Below are 26804 nucleotides of genomic sequence, written 5' to 3'. Positions count from 1 at the left end.
AGCCATTGATGAGGAGTGGGACAACATCCCACAGGCCACAATCAACAACCTGATCAACTCTATGTGAAGAAGATGTGTCGAGCTGCATGAGGCAAATGGTGGTCACACCAGGTACTGACTGGTTTTCTGATCCGCGCTCCTACTTTTTTTAAATGTACACTACATGGCCAAATGTCCTTCATATTAGTGGATTTGGCTATTTCAGCCACACCCATCTCTGATAGGTGTATAAAATTGAGTACACAGCCATGCAATCTCCATAGACAAACATTGGCAGTAGAATGGCCCATACTGAAGAGCTCAGTGACATTCAACGTTGCACCGTCATAGGATGCAACCTTTCCAACAAGTCGGGGGGCCTTGTAAGGATCCAACGGCGAGTGAGTAACCCCCTCTACCGTCAGTCCTATTAGCCAACGTGCAATCATTGAATAACTAAATGGATGAGCTCCGATCAAGGCTATCCTACCAACAGGACATTAAAAACTGTAATATCTTATGTTTCACCGAGTCGTGGCTGAACAACGCCATGGATATCATACAGCTGGCGGGGTTTTCTGTCCATCGGCAAGATAGAACAGCTGCCTCCGGTAAGATGGGTGGCAGTCTGTGTCTATTTCTCAATAACAGCTGGTGCACAAAATCGAATATTAATGAAGTCTCACAGTTTTGCTCACCTAAGGTAGAGTATCCCAAGAGTTTTCATCTGTATTTTTTTGCAGCTGTCTATCTACTCAAAGAGCTCTATAAGGCCAAAGGGAAACAAGAAAATGCTCATCCAGAGGCGGTGCTCCTAGTGGCCAGGGACTTTAATGCAGGGAAACTTAAATCCATTTTACCTCATTTCTACCAGCATGTTAAACGTGCAACCAGCGATGCGTACAAAGCTCTTCCTCGCCCTCCATTTGGCAAATCTGACCATAACTCTATCCTCCTTATTCCTGCTAACAAGCAAAAACTAAAGCAGGAAGTACCAGTGGCTGTTTTGCTAACACAGACTGGAATATGTTCCGGGATTCTTCCAATGGCATTGAGGAGCACACCACATCAGTCACTGGCTTCAACAATAAGTGTTGTCGATGACGTCATCCCCACAGTGACCGTACGTACATACCCCAACCAGAAGCCATGGATTACAGGCAACATCCGCACTGAGCTGAAGGCATTTTTACACTGCTGCTACTCTCTGTTTATTGTACATGCATAGTCACTTTACCTCTATTTTTTTTGTTTGTTTATTATTTAACTTGGCAAGGCATTTAAGAACAAATTCTTATTTACAATGATGGCCTAGGAACAGTGGGTTAACTGCCTTGTTCAGAGGCAGTATGACAGATTCTTACCTTGTCAGCTAGGGGATTTAGAACTAGCAACCTGTCGGTTACTGGCCCAATGCTCTAACCACTTGGCTACCTGCCGCCCCTCTACATACATGTACAGTCCCAGTCAAAAGTTTGTACACACTTACTCATTCCAGGACTTTTCTTAATTTGTACTATTTTCTACATTGTAGAACACCTGAAGTAATCAAAACTATGAAATAACACATATGGAATCATGTAGTAACCAAGAAAGTATTTACCAAATCAAAATATGTTTAGTATTTGACATTCTTCAAGGTAGACACCCTCTGCCTTGATGACAACTTTGTACACTCTTGGCATTCTCTCAGACAGCGTCATGAGGTAGTCACCTGGAATGCATTTCAATTAACAGGTGTGCCTTGTTAAAAGTTAATTTGTGAATTTCTTTCCTTCTTATTAATACGTTTGAGCGAATCAGTTGTGTTGTAACAAAGTAGGGTGGCATACAGAAGATAGCCCTATTTGCTAAAAGACCAATTCCATATTATGGCAAGAACAGCTCAAATAAGCAACGAGAAACGACAGTCCATCGCTCCTTTAAGACATGAAAGTCAGTCAATGCGGAACATTTCATGAACCTTGACAGTTTCTTCAAGTGCAGTCGCAAAAGCCATCAAGCGCTATGATGAAACTAGCTCTCATGAGGACCGTCAACAGGAAAGGAAGACCCAGAGTTACCTCTGCTGCAGAGGATAAATTCATTAGAGTTACCAGCCTCAGATTGCAGCCCAAATAAATGCTTCACAGAGACATCTCAAAATCAGCTGTTGAGAGGAGACTGCGTGAATCAGGCCTTCATGGTCGAATTGCTGCAAAAAAAACAGCAAATAATAAGAAGAGACTTTCTTGGGCCAAGAAACACAAGCAATGGACATTGGGCCGGAAAGCTGTCCTTTGGTCTGATGAGTCCAAATGTTTTATTTTGAGTTCTAACTGCTGTGTCTGTGAGATGCAGAGTAGGTGAATGGATGATCTCCACCCATGTGGTTCCCACGGTGAAGCATGGAGGAGGAGGTGTAATGTTGTGGTGGTCCTTTGCTGGTGACACTACACTGTCTGTGATTTATTTCGAATTCAAGGCACACTTAACCAGCATGGTTAAGCCACAGCATACCAGAATACCACAGCATTTTGCAGCGATATGTCATCCCATCTGGTTTGCTCTTCATGGGACTATCATTTGTTTTTCAACAGGACAATGACCCAACACACCTCCAGGCTGTGTAAGGGCTATTTGACCAAGAAGGAGAGTGATGGAGTGCTGCATCAGATGACCTGGCCACCATAATCACCCAATCTCAACCCAATTGAGATTGATTGGGATGAGTTGGACCGCAGAGTGAAGGAAAAGCAGCCAACAAGTGCTCAGCATATGTGGGAACTCCTTCAAGACTGTTGGAAAAGCATTCCAGGGGAAGCTCGTTGAGAGAATGCCAAAAGTGTGCAAAGCTGTCATCAAGGAAAAGGGTGGCTACATTGAAGAATCTAAAATATATTTTGATTTGTTTAACACTTTTTTGGTTACTACATGATTCCATATGTGTTATTTTATAGTTTTGATGTCTTCACTATTATTCTACAATGTAGAATATAGTAAAAATAAAGAAAAAACCTGGAATGAGTAGGTGTGGCCAAACATTTGACTGGTACTGTACATATTACCTCAATTACCTCGACTAACCATTGCCCCCGCACATTGACTCTGTACCGGTACCCCCTGTTTATAACCTCGCTACTGTTATTTTATTGTTGCTCCTTAATTATTTGTTATTTTTCTTTTTATAATTGTGTTTTTGTATTTTTTACAACAGTTTATTTGAGTAAATACTTAACTTCTTTCCTTAACTGCATTGTTGGTTAAGGGCTTGTAAGTAAGCTTTTCACAACACCTGTTGTATTCGGCGCATGTAACAAATAACATTTGATTTGATAAGCTCAGAGAACGGGACCTGAAGCACTAGCGCGTAAAAATCATCTGTCTTCAGTTGCAACACTCACTACTGAGTTCCAAACTGCCTCTGAAAGCAATGACAACATAACTGTTCATCGGGAGCTTCATGAAATGGGTTTCTATTGGCCGAGCAGCCCACAAGCATAAATAAGATCACCATGCGCAATACCAAGAGTCGGCTGGAGTGGTGTTAAGCTCGCCACCATTGGCCTCTGGAGCAGTGGAAATTAGTTCTCTGGAGTGATGAATCACGCTTCACCATCTTGCAGTCCAACGGACAAATCTGGATTTGGCGGATACCAGGAGAACGCTACCTACCCGAATGCATAGTGGCAACTGTACAGGCTGTTTTTCATGGTTCGGGCTAGGCCTCTTAGTTCCAGTGAAGGGAAATCTTAACGCTACAGCATAAATGATATTGTAGATGATTCTGTGCTTCCACTTTATGCTAACAATTTGAGGAATGTCCTTTCCTGTTTCGGCATGACAATGTCCCCGTGCACAAAGCGAGGTCCATAGAGACATGGTTTGCTGAGATCGGTGTGGAAGAACTTGACTGGCCTGCAAAGAGCCCTGACCTCAACCCAATTGAACACCTTTGGGATGCATTGGAACACCAACTACAAGTCAGGCCTAATTGCCCATCAGTGCCCGGTTCTAACTAATGCTCGTGACTGAATGGAAGCAAGTCCTCTTCACAGAAGAGTGTAGGCTGGTGTAGCAGCAAATGGTGGGGAACAACTCCATATTAATGCCCATGATTTTGGAATGAGATGTTCAACGAGCAGGTGACCACATACCTTTGGCCATGTAGTGTATCGTGACCAACAGATATATATCTCTATTCCCAGTCATGTGAAATCCATAGGTTAGGGCCTTTATTTCAATTGACTGATTTCCTTATATGAACAGTAACACAGTAAAATCTTCTAAATTGTTGCATTTATATTTTTCTTCAGTGTAGTCACCTGACCGGTAGCTTAGCAGGTAGAGTAGTGAACTATGGAACATTCAGGGATGTGAGGGGTATGAGGTCAAATCAAGTTGAATTTCGCTGCACAAGCATTTCGCTACACCGGCAATAACATCTACTAGACACGTGTATGTGACCAATAACATTTGATTTGATTTAGGTGAAACCACCATTTCTGCACTGTAGTTAAAATATTTGTTTTTCTATTTAGTATCGTGTGCATCTGTGTTAAGAATCCTAAATAGTGCCATAGATACAGTTTTTGAAAGATAGTAAACTTGAAGGAAAAACAAGGAACCATTCCAATTGATTATAAGCTATTACAGCCAGCGACTTACCATTGCATCAAGATGCTTAGATGAAAACAGTGGAGAGAAAAACGTATTTTCTGATAATCACACGCTGCCTTTTATTGCTAACCAGCAGATGTCACTTATGTGCATTGTGAACAGATAATGAAGCTCTGACTAATGAACCGTGTTTCTCTTCTCTACCTTGACCCTCACTATGTAATGTCATCTGTTTCAGGCAAGGCAGAGAGAGAGAATGAATGACGAACACAACAAACGCCTCTCGGATACGGTGAACAAGCTACTGTCTGAGTCCAACGAGCGACTGCAGCTTCACCTCAAAGAGAGAATGGCTGCCCTAGAGGAGAAGGTACTATAAAGCATTGTTAACCATATGCTAAATTAAGCTAATATTGCCATCAATAATCCTAAGTATTTTTTTATCAACACAATCAATGGCAAACATGAGTAAACGTGGCATAATCACTCCTCTACTCTTCTAGAATTCACTGTCAGAGGAGTTAGCAAACATGAAGAAAATCCAAGATGATCTTTTAGCGAACAAGGTACATATCTTCCCCTTATTGTATCCAGTTGATCAGATTTCAATATGTACATTGTTGTTGTACTTTACATCTGTCGATACATGGAATGAGGACATCGGCAGTACTTTATACTGATTTAAAACTTTGGACTCGGGTCTTACTCATCGGTTGTTTTTAGGGCTATACACTGACTTTTGCAAACCCTTTTTGGGATACTAGTGTGGATAGTTTACCCTCCCCAGTCTCAATATACAATTTAATCTATCATCGCAAGGGTTTGTCTGTTTCGCGGCGAGAACTGGAGACCAGTCACACTGCTCTGCACTGTATGTTGGTTTTGCCAACAGACAAAGACTTATGTGATCTTGTAGTTTTGTCAGTTCTGTCTGTTCTTTAGTTATTCTTATATGTGGTCTTTGTTTTGTTATTTTAGTATGGAAATAGATGCATGTAAACAAGTAGGCACTTTTCTTTACTGGAATATAATGTTATCCTGTACTGTGCTCCCATCTCTCTCTCCCAGGACCAGCTCATAGCCGAGCTGGAGAGGATTCAGCTGGAGGTGGATCAACTGAGGGGGAGGCCTGGCTCTTCTTATTCCAGGTTAGCCACAATTGAGCTGCAAGGGTATTTATAAATACATTTGATAAAAGCATAAAATAAACACATTTGTTCTCTCGAGGGAAAAGTAATCCACCCCTTGTCAGAGGATCATGTTATGAACACGTTACCACTCCTAAATGATAGACTTTCTACATTTGTTTATAATTTTGCTAAGACGACCAAAGCAAATAGTTTAGAGCAGAGATATTATCAATATGTTTTGCCCTAATATCCTCAAAACCAACAAAAATAATGGTTGGTGACAAGTCACTGATTTTTAAGTTCCTGAACAGTCAAAATCATGTTTTTCATGAAATTGGATGATAATTGGATGAAACCAGATCAAAGTAGGACTACCAAAGTATGAAAAATTACTGTTGCTTCTACATTGATAAAATTGTATCATAAAGTTACTGGTCCCCTCCCCCATGTCAAACACTTCGATTCAGGAGGCTGGATGGAGGCAAGATTATTAAGGGCTTTTTGTGACATCACAAAAATACTAATTTGATTACATCAATGGTAAAATCTTATTCTCTTACCGAATTTAAATAAGTTAAACCTTGTAACCAACATCGCAGGAGAAAGGTTTGCTGAGGGGCGTGGTTTACATACAAGCCATTTGGAAAGTATTTGTAATGTTATTCTAAAATGGATTAAATTAATTATTGTCCTCATCAATACACACACACACACACACATAACCCATAATGACAAAGCAAAAAACAGTTTTTTAGAAATGTTTGCAAATGTGTAATTTAAAAAACCCAGAAACACCTTATTTACATAAGTATTCGGGACTCTTTGCTATGAGACTCAAAATTGAGCTAAGGTGCATCCTGTTTCCATTGATCATCCTTGAGATGTTTCTACAACTTGGATTCGGTCTTATGTAGCAAAACGGGAAATGTTGTTTTTTTACATAGGATAAGAGTAGAGACTCAGAGCTACAAAATGGCATATCATACACTGCATTTGAGGAACAAGGGGAAAGTAACTCTTCCTTTGAAAGTTGATCAACTTGTAAACTCACTTTTGAGAAAATTGCATTTAAATGTTTTGGTATCTAGTGAAGAGCTCTTCTTTGTCTACACCCATTCACCATCGTTCACACCCTCTTAAGCTTTAGCCCCACCCATCTCCTTTCGCTCTCGGAGCGCACACTTGACGTTCTGGCCGATGATTTGTTTGCCTATGGATAACATGAAAAAAGGCCAACCAGCTCTGCTGGCAACATTTTCATTACTCTTTTTTGCAGACGTTTACTGACACCTGCGATATTCAACGGGTGTAGTACACACGTCACGTATCATTAGCTAACGAGTCAGCCAGCTAACATTAGCTAGTTTAACGACAATGAACAAAGTCCCAACAATGTCTAACGTTTAGGCTCTAACTAGAAAAGCAAACAGCTCTGAGAAACGAATTATAACCTCCACTAAGGAGCCAGCCAGCTAATGGTAGCTAGGTAGCTAACAGTACACTTCATTTTAAGACATATAGCTAGCAAGGTAAACAACATTTAAGATCACACATGTAACGTTAGCTAACGAGCCAGCTAGCTATCATTAGCTATTTAAACAACAATAAACAAAGTTACAACAATGCCACAGTGCTGGGAGCTAACCAACCAGGTTCAATGTTAGCTAGCTAACTCTAGGCTCTAACTAGAAAAGCAAACGGCTCTGGGAAATAAATAATAATATCAGCTAGGGAGCCAGCCAGCTAACATTAGCTAGCTAGCTAACAGTACACTTTAGCTTGAAATAAAACCACTTTCTGTCAAAATTAGAAACGTATAATATGTGAAAATGGAGCTAGCTAATGCTAGACTATCTTACCTGTATACATCATTATGCATGATGGACGTGTCTACCTGTCAGGAATGCCATAACATGGTTGCCCTTAGTTTGAAGATTTAATCCGGAGACAGGTGTTATCGCCATCTCTTTAGCTATCATACTCAAATTCCACTGATTTCAAAACTTGATCCTCCAGAAAGTGGAGAACAACACTTATGCAGCTCCACTACACAATATATATTTTTTAAATGCCGTGTTCGACCGGATTACCGACACAGACTGATGAGCTAAAATAGACATAAACCTGCATGTCCAGCCCACTCATTACCTCAGCCAATCATGGCTAGTGGAAAAATTATGTGGCTTAACCAACAAGGCTCGTAATTTCACAATTTTATTTGTATTTACAGATGGCATACACTTTTTTTAAGGCACAGGAAAGTTCACATGTTCGAGAAGGCATTTCTGATAAAAAACATATTTTTTTTTACCATCAACCGGCTCTCCTGTGAAGTCGTGACTTAAGACATACACCTAGTTTCCAGAATCGGGTCACAAATATAATATATATTTGGATTTGTTTAAAACTTTTGGGTTACTACATGATTCCATATGTGTTATTGTAAGGGTTTTCCTCCTCCTCTTCATCTGAGGAGGAGAAGCAAGAAGGATCGGAGGACCAATGCACAGCGTGGTAAGTGTCCATGGTTGTTTATTTAAAAAACATAAACTGAACACTAGGAATACAAAAACAATAAACGTGAAACGAACGAAAACTTAAACAGTACCATGTGGTGAAAAACACAGACACGGAAACAAACACCCACAAACAAACAGTGAATACTAGGCCGAAACATAGAAATCCCAAAATCATACTAGGCTGAAACATAGAAATCCCCAAATCATAGAAAAACAAACATAGACTGCCCACCCCAACTCACGCCCTGACCATACTAAATAACGACAAAACAAAGGAAATAAAGGTCAGAATGTGACAGTTATTTCATAGTTTTGATGTCTTCACTATTATTCTACAATGTAAAAAATAAGAAAAACCCTTGAATGAGTGGGTGTGTCCAAACTTTTGACTGGTACTGTACTGTAGGTGTTTTCAAAGAATCGCCAGTCAAGGTGAGCTCCACCCCACCCTAACATCCTACTAGCTCAAGCCCACTCAATCTGTCTTTTCAGACTTCCTGGTAGTTTGACATGAGAGAAAAAACACATTTTTAGCATTTGTATCCATAAAAAATATTGCTTTAGTCACTCAAAAGGCTATTTTACATGGGAATCAGAATGACTGTTCCGGACCTTTAAGTTTACATTGTTCTTCTCACTTTTTGTTAGTTGAGGTAGCATTAGATTTCTTTCTAATGTAGTGTGAAAAATAAAGAATATATTGTGATTGAGGATAAAATGTCACAATTTCACTCAATTTACAAATCTAAAAAAAAAATCATTAAAACCTCTTAAGGATCCGCCCCTTTTAAAAAAAAATTCACCTAAATGAACATACCCAAAACGAACTGCCTGTAGCTCAGGCATTGAAGAAAGGATATGCATATTCGTGATATCATTTGAAAGGAAACACTGAAGTTTGTGGAAATGTGAAATGAATGTTGGAGAATGTAACACATTAGATCTGGTAAAAGAAAATACAAAGAAAAAAAAATACATTTTAAATTATTTTTTTGTACCATCATCTTTGAAATGCAAGAGAAAGGGACATAATGTATTATTCCAGCCCAGGCACAATTTAGATTTTGGCTACTAGATGGCTGCAGTGTATATGCAAAGTTTAAGACTGATCCAATGAACCATTGCATTTCTGTTCAAAATGTTGTATCAAATCTGCCTAAATGTGCCTAATTGGTTTATTCATAACTTTTCAAGTTCAGAACTGTGCACTCTCCTCAAACATTAGCATGGTATTATTTCACTGTAATAGCTACTGTAAATTGGACATTGCAGTTAGATTAACAATAATTTAAGCTTTCTGCCAATATCAAATGTGTCTATATCCTGGGAAATGTTATGGTTACTTACAACTTCATGCTAATCGCATTAGCCTTTGTTAGCCTATGTAACCGTCACGTGGGGAACCCACCGATGCTGAAGAAACTTTATTTTTCAAGAAACGAGGGGAATACATTCTGAAAGATGTGCTATAACGAATAAAGTATTTTTATTTTCTCATCTCACAAAATATGACGAACTCTTTTGGGCACTGGTCAACTAACTTTTTTGGTGACCACTGCCCTATGCAGGCTGAGATCTACAACACAGATGTTTATTTTTAATTTTTACATGACTTAAAAAACGTAAGCCTATGCATAATAATAATACTAATACTAATCTATTAAAAACAGTTTTGTATCAGTGAGTTTTGTGCAGTATAATATACACCCAATATATTATCACTGCATATTGGCTATGATTGAATTGCCCTGCCAATGTTGTTCCTCTCAAACCATTATCAAATTGTATTTAAAAACTTGATGTATATGATCACACTGGTAATACATCATTTGTTGTATTACTTGTGAGACACAGCTAAGTGAGCATAAATTTAATTATTTGCTTTCTACATTTTACTGGACTGATGGTGCCTGCATCTGATGGTCAGTCTCAGCGGAGGGATAACAGAGGTTCTGCCTCTCATCGTTGGACCGTCCCTCAGCTCTCCCCCCTCCGCTAAGACTGACCAAAAAGGGGAAACCGTCTTCGAGCTGATGGTAAAACTCCAGTAACACCGCATCATTTCTGCCTCATACACAAATTCATGTTGTTACTCCTATGACTAGAGAAAGTGAAATATTAAAAAACACAGCCGCTAATAATAACTACGCAAGCCTATCGTTACACTTTGCTACTCATTAATTTAAGCTGCAAGTACTGGTTGCAGCGCAAGTGGAGCAGCGCCTTTCATGGCTTATAAAGTGTTGAATAAAAAGTATTGTCTGTGCTGAATGAAACTTAAACATGAACTCACTCATAAAAAACAGCACTGCTGTATTTGTTGGCAGTCTCTTTCTAGTCATGGTTTTAGATGTTTTGGAATCACAGTATCAACGAGAAAGTCTATAGGTGCACTTGATTTGCTCTCCGAGCATGCAGAGTAGGCAGAGTTTGTACCTTCAGACACATGAAATGGTTCAAAATGGGAATACTTCACCTACCCGGTGTTCAGGGCAGCTGAAACAAATGCACCTACTGCCAACAACGCAAGACAGAAAAAAGTAGGAATGCAAGGCTTTATTATAGAAATGTTTCTCCATTAACTAGGAATGCCTTGGAGATCGACCATTCTATTGCGATCGACTGTTTGTGACCAATGCTGTAGGGCGAGCAATGTGAGCTCACTTTCCTTCCAATCTATTTTGAAGATCTCTTTCAGGGAGTGCCTCAGAGCTCCGGTACCCCCAGGGTGGTGGCTCCCTCCCAGCCGGCTATGGCAGCTCCTCCTGTGGTGTGGTGGTCCGGAGGGCACACCGTGGCCGATGGGCTTTCCCTAGGGATGAAAGCAACAAGGTGAGGATCTCATGGACTATCTACAGTACTGTAGCTCCCTAGTAGCCTGGTCCCATAACGTATTGGCTATAGCCAACTCCTAGAATAGAAAGGCTGCGCATTTACAGTGCCTTCGTAAAGTATTCAGACCTTGACTTTTTCCACATTTTGTTACGTTACAGCCTTATTCTAAAATGGATTAAATAAATAACAATTCTCAGCAATCTACACACTATACCCCATAATAACAATTTTTGCTAAATAAAAAAACTGAAACACCTTATTTACATTAGTATTCAGACCCTTTGCTATGAGACTCGAAATTGAGCTCCGGTGCCTCCTGTTTCCGTTGATCATCCTTGAGATGTTTTTACAACTTGATTGGAGTCCACCTGTGGTAAACTCAATTGATTTGACATGATTTGGAAAGGCACACATCTGTCTATATAAGGTCCCACAGTTTACAGAGTGCATGTCAGAGCAAAAACCAAGCCATAAGGTCGAAGGAACAGTCCGTAGAGCTCCGAGACTAGATTGTGTTGAGGCACAGATCTGGGGAGGGGTACCAAAACATTTCTGCAGCATTGAAGATACACAAGAACACAGTGTGGCCTCCATCATTCTTGAATGGAAGACATTTGGAACCACCAAGAGTCTTTCTGGAGCTGGCTCCCCTCTGTGGAGATGGGAGAACCTTCCAGAAGGACAACCATCTCTGCAGCACTCCACCAATCAGGCCTTTCTGTACAGCACTTTGAGATATCAGCTGATGTACGAAGGGCTATATAAATAAATTTGATTTGATTTGAGTGGCCAGACAGAAGCCACTTTTCAGTAAAAGGCACATGACAGCCCGCTTGGAGTTTGCCAAAAGGCACCTAAAGGACTCTCAGCCCATGACAAACAAGATTCTCTGGTCTGATGAAACCTAGATTGAACTCTTTGGCCTGAATGCCAAGCGTCACGTTTGGAAGAGACCTGCCACCATCCCTACAGTGAAGCATGGTAGTGACAGCAACATACTGTGTGGATGTTTTTCAGGGACTGGGAGACTAGTAAGCATCGAGGCAGAGATGAACGGAGCCAAGTACAGAGAGATCATTCATGAAAACCTGCTCTAAAGTGCTCAGGGCCCCAGTCTGGGGTGACGGTTCACCTTCCAACAGGACAACGACCCTAAACACACAGCCAAGACAATGCAGGAGTGGCTTTGGGACAATACTCTGAATGCCTTGTGTGACCCAAGCCAGAGCCTGCACTTGAACCTGATCGAACATCTCTGGAGAGATCGGAAAATAGCTGTGCAGCAGCTGTGATAAAGCTTGAGAGGATTCGCAGAGAAGAATGGAAGAAACTCCCCAAATACAGGTGTACCAAGCTTGTAGCGTCATATCCAAGAAGACTCAATGCTATAATCGCTGCCAAAGGTGATTCAACAAAGTACTGAATAAAGGGTCTGAATACTTGTGTAAATTATATATATATATATATTTTTTTCATTAGCAAAAATTTTTTTAAATATTGGTTTTTGCTTTGTCACTATAGGCTATTGTGTGATGAGGGAAAAAAATATTTAATACATTTCAGAATAAGGTTTTAACGTAAAAAATATGGAAAAAGTCAAGGGGTCTGAATACTTTCCGAAGGCACTGTATGTGGTCCAATGCAATTGAATAAATACCAACATTTCAACAGCTTTGCTGCCTTTGTAAGAGTTTCAACTCCTGTCCCACAATGTACAGTCTTAGACCAGTCTAGCTCTCTGGGTGGCACCCAATTTTGTGTTTTAATGATTTATGATTGACTGAGTGACCTGTCACTCCTACACATTGGGGCCATTTAATTTGAGTCTTGATTTGACATGCAAGGATAAAAGTACACTAAGTAAGTAAGACATTTCTCTAATTTCAACAGTAAAACACTGTTGAATGCACAGTAAAATACCATAAATGTGTTTTACAGAATTAATTATGGGAACGCTGTACCCCCACAGAATACAGTAATAGACTGTATAAGAAGAATTTCTACAAATATTTTCAGTAACTTACTATTTTCTGCCAGTAATTTACAATAGTTCAGAATACAGTACCATAATGTATTTTTGGAGCTCCAAAAACCTTTTGTACACTAGTGGGTGCATAGTATTGTTGTTTCTGACTCATTAACATATTTTTAGGGGTTTCTTGTAAGAGGCTATATTTGTTGTACCTGTTAGTGAGAATGTTTTTTGAATTTAGCTGATATGTGGAAGTGGGTCCCTAATAATTTAAGTAATATAGGGGACAGATCAGTGTGGCGTCTAGTCTCAAACCGTTAATGGTTGATTGGCTAGCCATGTCCTTTTGATCTGTTTTGCCCTGTAGTCACCTGTCAGTTTAGAAGCCTGTTGAGGCCTAAAGTGCAAGCGATATGAAACACCAAATATCAGTTTGGCATGCTGTAATATATAATTACATATTCACTATCAGCAATTTATGAATAGTTTTTCAATACAATTCAACAATAAAGTACTGTTTTGCTGTATATTTGATGTAGCGTAATGTAAATTATGGTGCATTGTGGGAGGGAAATAATCGCTGGCTCATTAACATATTTGAAGGTATGCCTTGAAGTGGCTATATTTGTTGCACCCGTTAGTGAGTGTCCTGTGCCAATCTAAGTGAAACGTTTCACAGCGGTTTTCAATTAACCAACTCATCATCAAGCTTTGTTTGGGAAACCCTGTCTTACTGTACATTTTACAATAAATGTTTTACAGTGTAGCTAACAGCATTCCAAGTCATCTCTTCTTTTCCCTTTCTGTCTTTCTTTCTTTCTCCCTCCTCCTCTGTCTTTCTGCAGTATGGAGAGAGGGACAGTGGCACCATGCTGGGTCCCAGGTTTGAGGGGGGAACTGAGGGGGGCTGCTCAGACGACGAGGAGGACAGTGAGACCCTGTTTGGCTCGGAGCTGCTCTCGCCCAGTGGACAGACGGACGTGCAGACCCTTGCCATCATGCTGCAGGAGCAACTGGAGGCCATCAACAAGGAGATCAAGTAAGTCTTCTGGTACAACACAAACAGGATTGCTGGGTTTGACTGAATTCCTAACGGACCTAAAATTGCCTCAGAAATACGTCAATAAACTACACTCTTACTATATCCTCTGTCCCATTCAATGGGTGATCCAGAGGTCAAAACAATTTCTAAAAATCGACCTCTTTGCTTTTCCACTCTGCTTTGTCTAAACCAGGAGTGAATAACAACACCGATACAGATGGAAAAACTCACACTCCCTTGCTTTACTTAAGCCAGAGGTTTTTTGCACATGCATATTAGAAAATAGTGATACCGCAAACATCTCTTTGAGCTATCCTATTTTTCTCCCTTCTCTTTCTTCTCCTCTTTTCTCATTTCCTCACTTCTCCAATGCCCTCCACTTGCCCCTTTCTGTCTCATCACTCTTCTTTTCCTCCCCTTTCTCCTCCACTCTCCTCTCAGGCTGATCCAGGAGGAGAAGGAGAGCACTGAGCTGAGGGCGGAGGAGATCGAGAGCCGGGTCAGCAGCGTGGCCATGGACTCCAACCCTCTCCCCCCCTCCTCACTGGGCGGGGGCAGGGAGAGTGTGGGGAGGGGCTACATGACCCCCTCCCTCACTTCCTCCACCTTGGCCTCCCCGTCTCCCCCTAGCTCTGGATATTCCACCCCCCGACTGTCACATTCCCCTGCCCGAGAGTCAGACAGACAGGTACAGTACCGTACTGCTGGTGGCTGTCTGTGTTTGGACACATCTAGCATTTCAATGTGCACTTCTTGGTTGTTGCTCCCCAACGGGTAAGGCTAGTTGAAATGACATATGTCAGTTTACAATCAGAACTGGTTATAGCCTAGTTGTAACATAATTTCAATAGTTTTACCCGCTGGGTAAAGGAGCCCCTTCTTTATTTCTACACTGTGTTTGTTTGTGTGTTTGGTCTTCTAAATATATTCTCATGTGGCTGCACGAGAAAAACAATATGGTATAATATGCAAGTCTCAAGTGTGCTGTGACCTAAATGAGCTGAATTGTTTACAGTATGGGTTGAACTGTCTATAGGGTTCCAAATTAATTAAACTAGCACCGTTACTTGAATGAACACATATTCCTACAGCAATTAGAATGTATTAGAGTTGTCTACAGTGACTCAATTGAACTGATTCTCTGTCAATACAGAACAGCAAAGAGAGCGACGACTGCCGGGCGCTAGCCCTGATTGACTCTACCCCTCCAGTTCCTCGCGCTCTGCGATTAGACAGAATGACTCACACACACCCAGGTGCGGGGCTGAATGATCACCGTGAATTCTGCAGGTACAGAAATTACTTTAGTGTGGTGTTTGTTAGGATGCTAGGTAATATAATTCACTTCCCGTTGAAATAAATCAAATAAAATATATATAAAATAGCTAGCCAATAGAATACATATAGAATAGATTACCAACTAGATCAGTGATGTGTCACCAGTGATGTTCTGAGATTAATTTGTCCGTCTGTCTGCTGATGGTGCAACTACCAGTAGTCAGGACTCTCTCCACAAAGCCAGCAAGAAGAAGAGCATCAAGTCCTCCATTGGACGCCTGTTTGGAAAGAAGGAGAAAGGGAGGATTGGAGGACCTGGGAGTCAGTCTGCCTCTCTGGGTAAGTAAATATAGAGTGTTAACCATGTGTGTGTTATGAGGGTTAGAAACAATGTAAGGTTGCCTGCACACTTATACAGTATACACTATTATTCACAATATAACAGTAATATCATTTACCCTAAAGACATATACAACAAGGTCAGCTACTTTCAGTTTTAAGAAGAAAAACTGATGGCAAAACTGATTTTCCAGTAATCATGTGGAGTATGGTCTCCAACCCTGTTCCTGGAGAGCTACACTCCTGTAGGTTTTCACTCCACCCTAATATAGCACACCTGATTCTAATAATTAGCTGGTTGATAAGCTGAATCAGGTGAGTTACAACTGGGTTTGGAGCAAAAACCTACAGGGGGGTTGGAGCGAAACCTACAGGGGGGTTGGAGCGAAAACCTACAGGAGGGTAGCTCTCCAGGAACAGGGATGGTGAACCCTGTCCTAGACAGAGGTGGTTTAAGCCAGTGTCAAACTCATTCATTCAATGGAGGGCCTAGTGTCTGTAGGTTTTTTCCTTTCAACTAAGCCCTAGACAACCAGGTGTGGGGAGTTCCTTACTAATTAGTGACCTTAATTCATCAATCAAGTACAAGGGAGGTGTGAACCCAGACACTCTGCCCTCCGTGGAATGAGTTGACACCTGTGATTTAAGCAGTGACCTTTGACCTCAGCCTCCACGCCCTCTGATGACCTGGGATCAGCCGACCCCCTGGGCCTGGCCAAGATAGGAACTGGCACCGTGGAGAAAGATCGCCGCATCAGGAAGAAGCAAGACTTGCTAGAACAAGCCTGTCGTCAGGGTCTGCCCTTTGCCTCATGGGATGGCCCCACCGTGGTCACATGGCTTGAGGTACGTTGTCTTATTGGTTAACTATCTGGGAGGAAATCATTAATGATGTGCAGTGTTTTACCTGAAGTTGCTCCATTTAATTATGAGTACAGTACCAGTCAAAAGTTTGGACACACCTTTTCAGTCAAGGGTTCTTTCTACATTGTAGATTAATAGTGAAGACATCAAAACTATGAAATAACACATATGGGATCATGTGGTAACCAAAACAGTTAAACAAATCAAATATATTTTATACTTGAGATTCTTCAAAGTAGCCACCCTTTGCCTTGACAGCTTTGAACACTTGGCATTCTCTCAACCAGCTTCACGAGGAATGCTTTTCCAACAGTCTTGAAGCAGTTCCCACATATGCTGAGCACTTGTTGGCTGCTTTTCCTTCACTCTGCGGTCCAACTCATCCCAAACCATCTCAATTGGGTTGAGGTCAGGTGATTGTGGAGGCCAGGTCATCTGATGCAGCACTCCATCACTCTCCTTCTTGGTCAAATAGCCCTTACACAGCCTGGATATGAATTAGGTCATTGTCCTGTTGAAAAACAAATGATAGTCCTACTAAGCGCAAACCATAATGGCGTATCGCTGCAGAATGCTGTGGTAGCCATGCTGGTTAAGTGTGCCATGAATTCTAAATAAATCACAGACAGGGTCACCCGCAAAGCACCCCCACACCATCACACCACCTCCTCCATGCTTCACTGTGGGAACCACACATGCAGAGATCATCCGTTCACCTACTCTGCCTCTCACTAAGACATGGCGGTTGGAACCAACAATCTCAAATTTGGACTCATCAGACCAAAGCTGATTAAGAAGTAATCTTATTATTATTGGTGTCCTTTAGTAGTTTTTTTTGTTGTTGCAACAATTTGACCATTATGGCCTGATTTACACTCTGAACAGTTAATGCCAAATCAAATAAAATGTTATTGGTCACATACACATGGTTAGCAGATGTTAAAACCTGTTCGGGATCAGTGTACCACTGGCGGTACAATTTCCGGTCAAACTGGAGGGCGGTAATTCAAATAAATTCTAATAGTTATTATATAGTTAAACATTTAGGTACATAAGTGTCTTACATTGGCTGAAAGCTTAAATTCTTGTTAATCTAACTACACTGTTCAATATACAGTAGCTATTACAGTGAAAACATGCCATGCGATTGTTTGAGGATTGCGCCCCACATAAAAAATAATTCCAGAGATAACATGTAGTGTTGTTTTGTTAGATAAAATAATGTTTTATATCCCAAAAAGCCTGTATAGTTGGCGCCATCAATTTGAGTAATCTACTCGTTCAACTTGAAGAGAAAGAAATCCAAAAATCTACCCCTGAACTTAGTTTCAGCAAGTCAAAAGACGTATTTACTCCTCAGAAACCCTAAAATGAAATCAAACTATAATAAATATTTCGGAAAGAAAGAAGTATGTTCAATAGGAAACCAATTTTAGCAGGTGCGCAATTTCATCATGACACGCGATGACACAGATTTTCAAGACTGTGTCTTCATGGGACTTCCGACAATGGCGAAGCTCTAACAAGACGGGTCTCAAACTTTCGAAAAATGGCATTTTGACACGGTTTACCTGTTCGTTAATAGTGAGTTGGAAGTTAAAACATCTACTGTATCGCCAAAGCAAAAGATGCCCAACATGTCAAAGCCTCAGATTAAGCATGGAAAAATGCCTCTCTCTGACAGCCCTTCTTTGGCCTCGGAGGATGCTAGCTTGGAAGAAGCACCAGGTTCAGAATGGAGATGGACAAAGGTAAAACAAAAATCCAAGAGACACTTTCTGAACGCCTCAGCAAAATTGATGTACTGGTCGATAAACTCCACGAAGACCAGAAAGTCACAAAGGGACGAGTGACAAAGTTAGAAAAAGACCATGCTGACCACCAGGCTGCCATCCTGGATGTCCGCGAGGAAATGGACCAAAAATACAAGAGGTTGGAAGACGCCATCTCTAAACTCGAGGATACATTTTATTATTACGAGACTTCAAGGTTTCCCGGAGGCTGTGGAGGGAAGGGACGCAATCTCCTTTCTACGGGAATGGATTCCCAAAATTCTGGATCTACCCCCTCCAGGAAACGGCTGGCTAGATGGCTAGCGTGATAATGACTGAAGAGGTAAAGTTGGATCATAGCTAATGCTGGCTGTGCTATTTAGCCAGCTCGCTATGTTTACAAGGGTGTAACTATAGCTACTAAACATCCACACTATGCCAGGTAGTTACATTTTTGCTGCACACTTTTATTTTACGCAGAGAGGTCGGATTTGGTTAAATAGTTATGTGGCTTTTGACTGGCTTTCAAGCCAAACTAAGTTAGTACTTCGGGGATTTTTAGCTACTATTACGTTTGCTTGTTTACTGTTAGAGATGTATGCTAGTGATACTGAGGCAGGGATAAGGGCAGGCTCTGTTGGTGACTATGGATTCACCCAAGTTTTTTGTTGTTGTTAAGTGGGGTTAAATATTACGGTCATTATTGTTGTAATCAAATTGTATTTTCTTACTTGCCTAACAATATTTTCATGCTACAAGGAACAGTCAATGTACACTGCTCAAAAAAATAAAGGGAACACTTAAACAACACAATGTAACCCCAAGTCAATCACACTTCTGTGAAATCAAACGGTCCACTTAGGAAGCAACACTGATTGAAAATAAATTTCACATGCTGTTGTGCAAATGGAATAGACAACAGGTGGAAATTATAGGCAATTAGCAAGACACCCCCAATAAAGGAGTGGTTCTGCAGGTGGTGACCACAGACCACTTCTCAGTTCCTATGCTTCCTGGCTGATCTTTTGGTCACTTTTGAATGCTGGCGGGGCTTTCACTCTAGTGGTAGCATGAGACGGAGTCTACAACCCACACAAGTGGCTCAGGTAGTACAGCTCATCCAGGATGGGACATCAATGCGAGCTGTGGCAAGAAGGTTTGCTGTGTCTGTCAGCGTAGTGTCCAGAGCATGGAGGCGCTACCAGGAGACAGGCCAGTATATCAGGAGACGTGGAGGAGGCCGTAGGAGGGCAACAACCCAGCAGCAGGACCGCTACCTCCGCCTTTGTGCAAGGAGGAGCAGGAGGAGCACTGCCAGAGCCCTGCAAAATGACCTCCAGCAGGCCACAAATGTGCATGTGTCTGCTCAAACGGTCAGAAACAGACTCCATGAGGGTGGTATGAGGGCCCAACGTCCACAGGTGGGGGTTGTGCTTACACTGGCGCCCTGTGCTCTTCCCAGATGAAGGCAGGTTCACACTGAGCACATGTGACAGACGTGACAGACTCTGGAGACGCCGTGGAGAACGTTCTGCTGCCTGCAACATCTTCCAGCATGACCGGTTTGGCGGTGGGTCAGTCATGGTGTGGGGTGGCATTTCTTTGGGGGGCCGCACAGCCCTCCATGTGCTTGCCAGAGGTAGCCTGACTGCCATTAGGTACAGAGATGAGATCCTCAGACCCCTTGTGCGGTTGGCCCTGGGTTCCTCCTAATGCAAGACAATGCTAGACCTCATGTGGCTGGAGTGTGTCAGCAGTTCCTGCAAGAGGAAGGCATTGATGCTATGGACTGGCCCGCCCGTTCCCCAGACCTGAATCCAATTGAGCACATCTGGGACATCATGTCTCGCTCCATCCACCAACGCCACGTTGCGCCACAGACTGTCCAGGAGATGGCGGATGCTTTAGTCCAGGTCTGGGAGGAGATCCCTCAGGAGACCATCCGCCACCTCATTAGGAGCATGCCCAGGCGTTGTAGGGAGGTCATACAGGCACGTGGAGGCCACACACACTACTGAGCCTCATTTTGACTTGTTTTAAGGACATTACTTCAAAGTTGGATCAGCCTGTAATGTGGTTTTCCACTTTAATTTTGAGTGTGACTCCAAATCCAGACCTCCATGGGTCGATAAATTTGATTTCCATTGATCATTTTTGTGTGATTTTGTTGTCAGCACATTCAACCATGTAAAGAAAAAAGTATTTAATAAGAATATTTCACTCATTCAGGTCTAGGATGTGTTATTTTAGAGTTCCCTTTATTTTTTGGAGCAGTGTACTTCTAATTCCATATACATATAATTTAGAATTAACCTAATTTGAGCGATGCTATGTATAGCAGGTACATCTATCTGAAAGACTAGTGTCTAAGGATATGGGTTCTTTAACTCCCTCAGTTGGGGAGGGGGTTGGGTGGGTTTGGGGTAGGGTCAGGCTATTAGTTCATGAGATGTTTACTACTTTATACTTTCATAATTTCATTTTGTCCAAGTTGTATACACTCAACGCAATTTTGTTTCTTTCCTTTTCCCTATTTCTTATTATCTTTAAAGATGTCGGCACCATCTTTAAAGATGTCGATGCCACTTAACATTATGGGTACTAAATGCCCAGTCAAGCGCAAACGCATTCTGAATGATCTAAAGCAGCGTAAGGTTGATATAGATCTTCTTCATGATAAACTGAAGAGAGAGTGGGTGGGTCAAGTGTACGATTCACCGTTCACCTCTCGGGAGGAGGGATGGCCATAAGCATTGCCCCTTTCAGATACAATCTCAGATTAAAGACCTCAACCTCACACAGGCAGCTAAAATGTTAGAGGCAGAAATTAAACATTTTGGACTTGTAGACATGGAGATTTCACAACTAAAAGGTTCAAGAATACTCATTTTACTCCCCTGTCCATAACAGTTACTATAGAATTGACTTATTTATTTTTCCTGCAGCCAAGGGAAGTTTAACTACTGGCCGTAAGTACTTACCAAGATGTATATCAGATCATTATGCCCGACTGGCTTCAGTACCAGTCAGTAGAGCACAGCCACCCTCAAGAAGATGGAGGTTTGGCACATACTTACTAAATAATCTCACGTGTAACATTTCTGAACACTCATGTAGACCTATTTTTGAGCACCAATTATATGGGAAGCTCTCCTTGCATATCTGAGGGACAAATCAAATCAAATTTGTTACATACACATAGTTAGCAGATGTTAATGCGAGTGTTGCGAAATGCTTGTGCTTCTAGTTCCGACCATGCAGTAATATCAAACAATAATCTAACAATTTCACAACAACTACCTTATACACACAAGTGTAAAGGAATGAATAAGAATATGTACATAGATATATGAATGAGCGATGGCCAAACGGCATAGGCAAGAGTATAGTATATATATATATATATATATATATATATATATTTTTTTTTCACCTTTATTTAACCAGGTAGGCTAGTTGAGAACAAGTTCTCATTTGCAACTGCGACCTGGCCAATATAAAGCATAGCAGTGTAAACAGACAACACAGAGTTACACATGGAGTAAACAATTAACAAGTCAATAACACAGTAGAAAAAAACAGTATATACATATGAGATGAGTAATGTAGGGTATGTAAACATTATATAAAGTGGCATTGTTTAAAGTGGCTAGTGATACATTTATTACATCCATTTTTAATTATTAAAGTGGCTAGAGATGAGTCAGTATGTTGGCAGCAGCCACTCAAAGTCAGTGATGGCTGTTAAACAGTCTGATGGCCTTGAGATAGAAGCTGTTTTTCAGTCTCTCGGTCCCCGCTTTGATGCACCTGTACTGACCTCGCCTTCTGGATGATAGTGGGATGAACAGGCAGTGGCTCGGGTGGTTGTTGTTCTTGATGATCTTTTTGGCCTTCATGTGACATCGGGTGGTGTAGGTGTCCTGGAGGGCAGGTAGTTTGCCCCCGATGATGCGTTGTGCAGACCTCACTTCCCTCTGGAGAGCCTTACGGTTGTGGGCGGAGCAGTTGCCGTAACAGGCGGTGATACAGCCCGACAGGATGCTCTTGATTGTGCATCTGTAAATGTTTGAATGTTTTTGGTGACAAGCCAAATTTCTTCAGCCTGCTGAGGTTGAAGAGGCGCTGCTGCGCCTTCTTCACCACGCTGTCTGTGTGGGTGGACCATTTCAGTTCGTCCGTAATGTGTACTCCGAAGAACTTAAAACTTTCCACCTTCTCCACTACTGTCCCGTCGATGTGAATAGGGGGCTGTTCCCTTTGCTGTTTCCTGAAATCCACGATCGTCTCCTTTGTTTTGTTGACATTGAGTGTGAGGTTATTTTCCTGACACTACACTCCGAGGGCCCTCACCTCCTCCCTGTAGGCCGTCTCGTCGTTGTTGGTAATCAAGCCTACCACTGTAGTGTTGTCTGCAAACTTGATGATTGAGTTGGAGGCGTGGGTGAACAGGGAGTACAAGAGAGTGCTGAGAATGCACCCTTGTGGGGCCCCAGTGTTGAGGATCAGCGGGGTGGAGATTCCTACCCTCACCACCCGAGGGCGGCCCATCATGAAGTCCAGGACCCAGTTGCACAGGGCGGGGTCAAAACCCAGGGTCTCGAGCTTAATGACGAGTTTGGAGGGTACTATGGTGTTAAATGCTGAGCTGTAATCGATGAACAGCATTCTTACATAGGTATTCCTCTTGTCCAGATGGGTGAGGGCAGTGTGCAGTGTTATGGCAATTGCATCGTCAGTGGATCTATTGGTGTGGTCTAGGGTATCAGGTAGGGTGGAGGTGATATGCTCCTTGACTAGTCTAGTCAAAGCACTTCATGATGACAGAAGTGAGTGCTACGGGGCAATTGTGATTTAGTTACCTTTAGTTACCAGTTACCTTAACTTTCTTGGGAACAGGAACAATGGTGGCCATCTTGAAGCATGTGAGGACAACAGACTGGGATAGAGATTGATTGAATATGTCCGTAAATGCGCATGCTCTGAGGACATGGCTAGGGATGCCGTCTGGGCCGGCAGCCTTGCCAGGGTTAACCCATTTAAATGTTTTACTCGCGTTCGCCATGGTGAAGGAGAGCCCACAGGCTTTGGTAGCGGCCCATGTCAGTGGCACTGTATTGTCCTCAAAGCGAGCAAAGAAGTTGTTTAATTTGTCTGGAAGACGTCGATGTCCGCGACGGGGCTGGTTTTCTTTTTGTAATCCGTGATTGGCTGTAGAACCTGCCACATACATCCTGTGATTGATGAATGTGGCAGGTTTTTGGTTAGGACATGTTTTAATAGTTGCGGTGGGTATGACATCTCCGATGCACTTGCAAATAAACTCACCCCACCAACTCAGCGTATACATCAATGTCCACGTTATCGAAGCAATCCTGAAGCGTGGAATCCGATTGGTCAGACCATTGTTTGATGGACCTGAGCATTTCCTGTTTTAGTTTCTGTCTATAGGCTGGGAGCAACAAAGTGGAGTTATGGTCAGATTTGCCGAAGGCAGGGCAGTGGAAGGCTTTCTGTGCATCGCAGAATTTAGAGTAGCAATGATTCAGAATGCTAGCAGCCCGTGTCTCGCATTCGATATGCTGATAGAATTTAGGAAGTCTCGTTCTCAGGTTAACTTTGTTAAAATCCCCAGCTACAATAAATGCAGCCTCAAGATGTATGGTTTCAAGTTTACATAGAGTTCAAAAGTTCTTAAAATACACATGCAGGGTATCTGCTACACTCGGGGGGATGAATCCAGGCAGCTGTGACTATAAAAATGCTTTTCGAAGCATGAGAAGCTATTTTGAAGATAAATACACTACAACAGAAAAGTACAGCTAGGGGAGGTGAACAAAATAATTAAGTTCCTGTATGTTGTTGTGATTACACCAACCGCACAATCAAATAGAAAACAGTCATTACCTTCTTACCATCTGTTTTGTTTCTGTCGGCGCGATGTCATGAAGAAACTGGGTGAATGTAAATCGACTCTGACCAAGATATTGTTATATGTAGACTGTGTGATAAATGAAAAAAATGTTACAGCGATTTCACAACGTAACGAGATTTTTTAAAATTCAAAAAGTAGACTAAACTTTGGAAAAACACTCGTAAATACGTTTGTAATGCTACCTTGTTATCTAGTAAACGTTGGACATTGCCATAAAATGCATCCGTAGGCGAGCAGTATCATTAGTGATCGCCTTCTGAAAAATCTGAGGAGTAGGCTGCTCCGTCTGATCTCCTGCGGAGACCGGAGTTGTTTTGGCTCAGCTTCTGGGATAAGATCCAAGAATCAAAGAGTGGATTTGGAACAAAGATACCGACTACATGGGGATGTATTCCTGGTCGAGTTGTGCATCGGTCTTATTATATCACTGTTAACAGTTCTTCCCGCGCTGTATTTAATAACACTTGAGATTTCCTGGGCTAACAATGTAAGAAAAAATGCATAAAAAATACATTTAACCAGTTTTAAAATATTCCGATAGTTTCCTATACACCTTCTAACCATATGAACGTACTATATTCCTGGCATGAGTAGCAGGGCGCTGAAATGTTGCGCGATTTTTAACAAAATGTTCAAAAAGTAGAGGGTAGGAGCAACTAGTTAACTTGGGTAAAATCCCCACCAATACAAAAATGCAGCACTGAATAATAAACTATCTCTGACAAAGACATAGAGTTCAGAGGGTTAAATCAGGACCGACAGGTAATGCTTGGGGGATTGAAACCAGGTGTGACTAGGAAGACAAGACAAAACCAATGGAAAATGAAAAATGGATCAATGATGGCTAGATGATGACGGCCGAGCACCGAAACAAGTAGAGGCTTCGAGGTCAGGTGAACAAAAGCCTTATGTTCCCCGGAGGGCGAGTGAGGGCACCTGGATGAGTCGGTGGAATCATATGGAAGGATCACCCCCGTCCTCCTTACTGGAAGCCAGCATTTCTCCTCTGGACCGTGCATGAAGAAACTGGGTAATGAAGGCCTCGCCTGACCACATATCCAAGATGAGCCATATCTCCCCTCTATGAAACAGAGAATGTTACATCCTAATGTCTCTCCTGGAAGCAACCAGCTACCACCTTGTTATCTGAGATTGGACATTGCATGGAACGATGGGGTTAGCAGTGGATGTTGTGATCGCTGTGAGTCTGACCATACCTTGTTCACTCTCCTCAGGACTTTTTTGGCCCCACAAACCGGGGACCCAGATCCCAGGTCCAGGGTGGAGGGGAACAAAGGTTCCGGGTCGGAGAAAGATGTATTCCTGGTCGAACGCCGGGGCCATCGCTGCGGTATCCAATAGTTCTTCCCCTGTATGTGGAACACTTGAGATTTCCAGGTTTCAATCCTGGTGCCGGAACAAATTGTCCACTGCAGGAGCCTCGGTCTGACTCTGAGGAGCCAGAACCGGCTGATACCCTAATACACATTGAAAGGGAGAAAGGTTAGTGGAGGAGTGGCGTAGAGAGTTCTGGGCCATCTCTGCCCAGGGCACAAACTTCGCCCTCTCCTCCGGCCGGTCCTGGCAATAAGACTGCAGAAACCTACCCACATCCTGGGTAACTCTCTCCACCTGCCCATTACTCTTGGGGTGAAAACCTAAGGTAAGGCTGACCGAGACCCCCAGACGTTCCATGAACGCCTTCCAGACCCTTGATGTGAACTGGGGACCCCGATCAGACACTATATCCTCAGGCACCCCATAGTGCCGGAAAACGTGTGTAAACAGGACCTCCGTAGTTTGTAAGGCCGTAGGGAAACCGGGAAAAGGGAGGAGACGACAGGACTTAGAAAAACGATCCACAATGACCAGGATCATGGTGTTACCCTGTGAAGGTGGAAAATCAGTAAAAAAATCCACTGACAGGTGCGACCACGGCCGTTGTGGAACAGGTAAGGGTTGTAACTTGCCTCTGGGCAGGTGTCTAGGAGCTTTGCACTGGGCGCACACTGAGCAGGAGGAAACATAAAACCTCACGTCCTTAGCTAAAGTGGGCCACCAGTACCTCCCATCAAGACAGTGCACCGTCCGACCTATCCCAGGATGACAAGAGGAGGGTGACGTGCTGGCCCAATAGATCAGTCGGTCACGGACAGCAGACGGAACGTACAGACACCCAGCTGGACACTGAGGGGGAGAGGGAACTGCACGTGACGCCCGCTCAATGTCCGCGTCCAGCTCCCACACTACCGGCGCCACCAAACAAGAAGCTGGGAGTATGGGAGTGGGATCCATGGACTGCTCCTCTGTGTCATACAGCTGGGACAATGCGTCTGCCTTAACGTTCTGGGAGCCTGTCTGTAAGAGAGAGTAAACACAAAACGAGTGGAAAAACATGGCCCACCTTGCCTCCCGGCTGTACTACAGATTGCAATGGTCAGTCCAGATGAGAAAAGGGTGTTTAGCCCCCTCAAGCTAATGTCTCCACGCCTTCAAGGCTTTTACGACAGCCAACAAATCCCGGTCCCCCGCATCATAGT

The 26804-nt window shown here is 42.5% G+C and overlaps 1 pseudogene; it reads left to right on the top strand.

Moving 5' to 3' along the window:
- Nucleotides 1-26804, top strand: part of LOC115143931 (liprin-alpha-3-like) — a 74362-nt pseudogene that overhangs the window by 32636 nt on the left and 14922 nt on the right.

Source organism: Oncorhynchus nerka, linkage group LG16 (assembly GCF_034236695.1).
Source record: "Oncorhynchus nerka isolate Pitt River linkage group LG16, Oner_Uvic_2.0, whole genome shotgun sequence".
Lineage (NCBI taxonomy): Eukaryota > Metazoa > Chordata > Actinopteri > Salmoniformes > Salmonidae > Oncorhynchus > Oncorhynchus nerka.
This window is presented reverse-complemented; position numbering and strand designations above follow the sequence as displayed.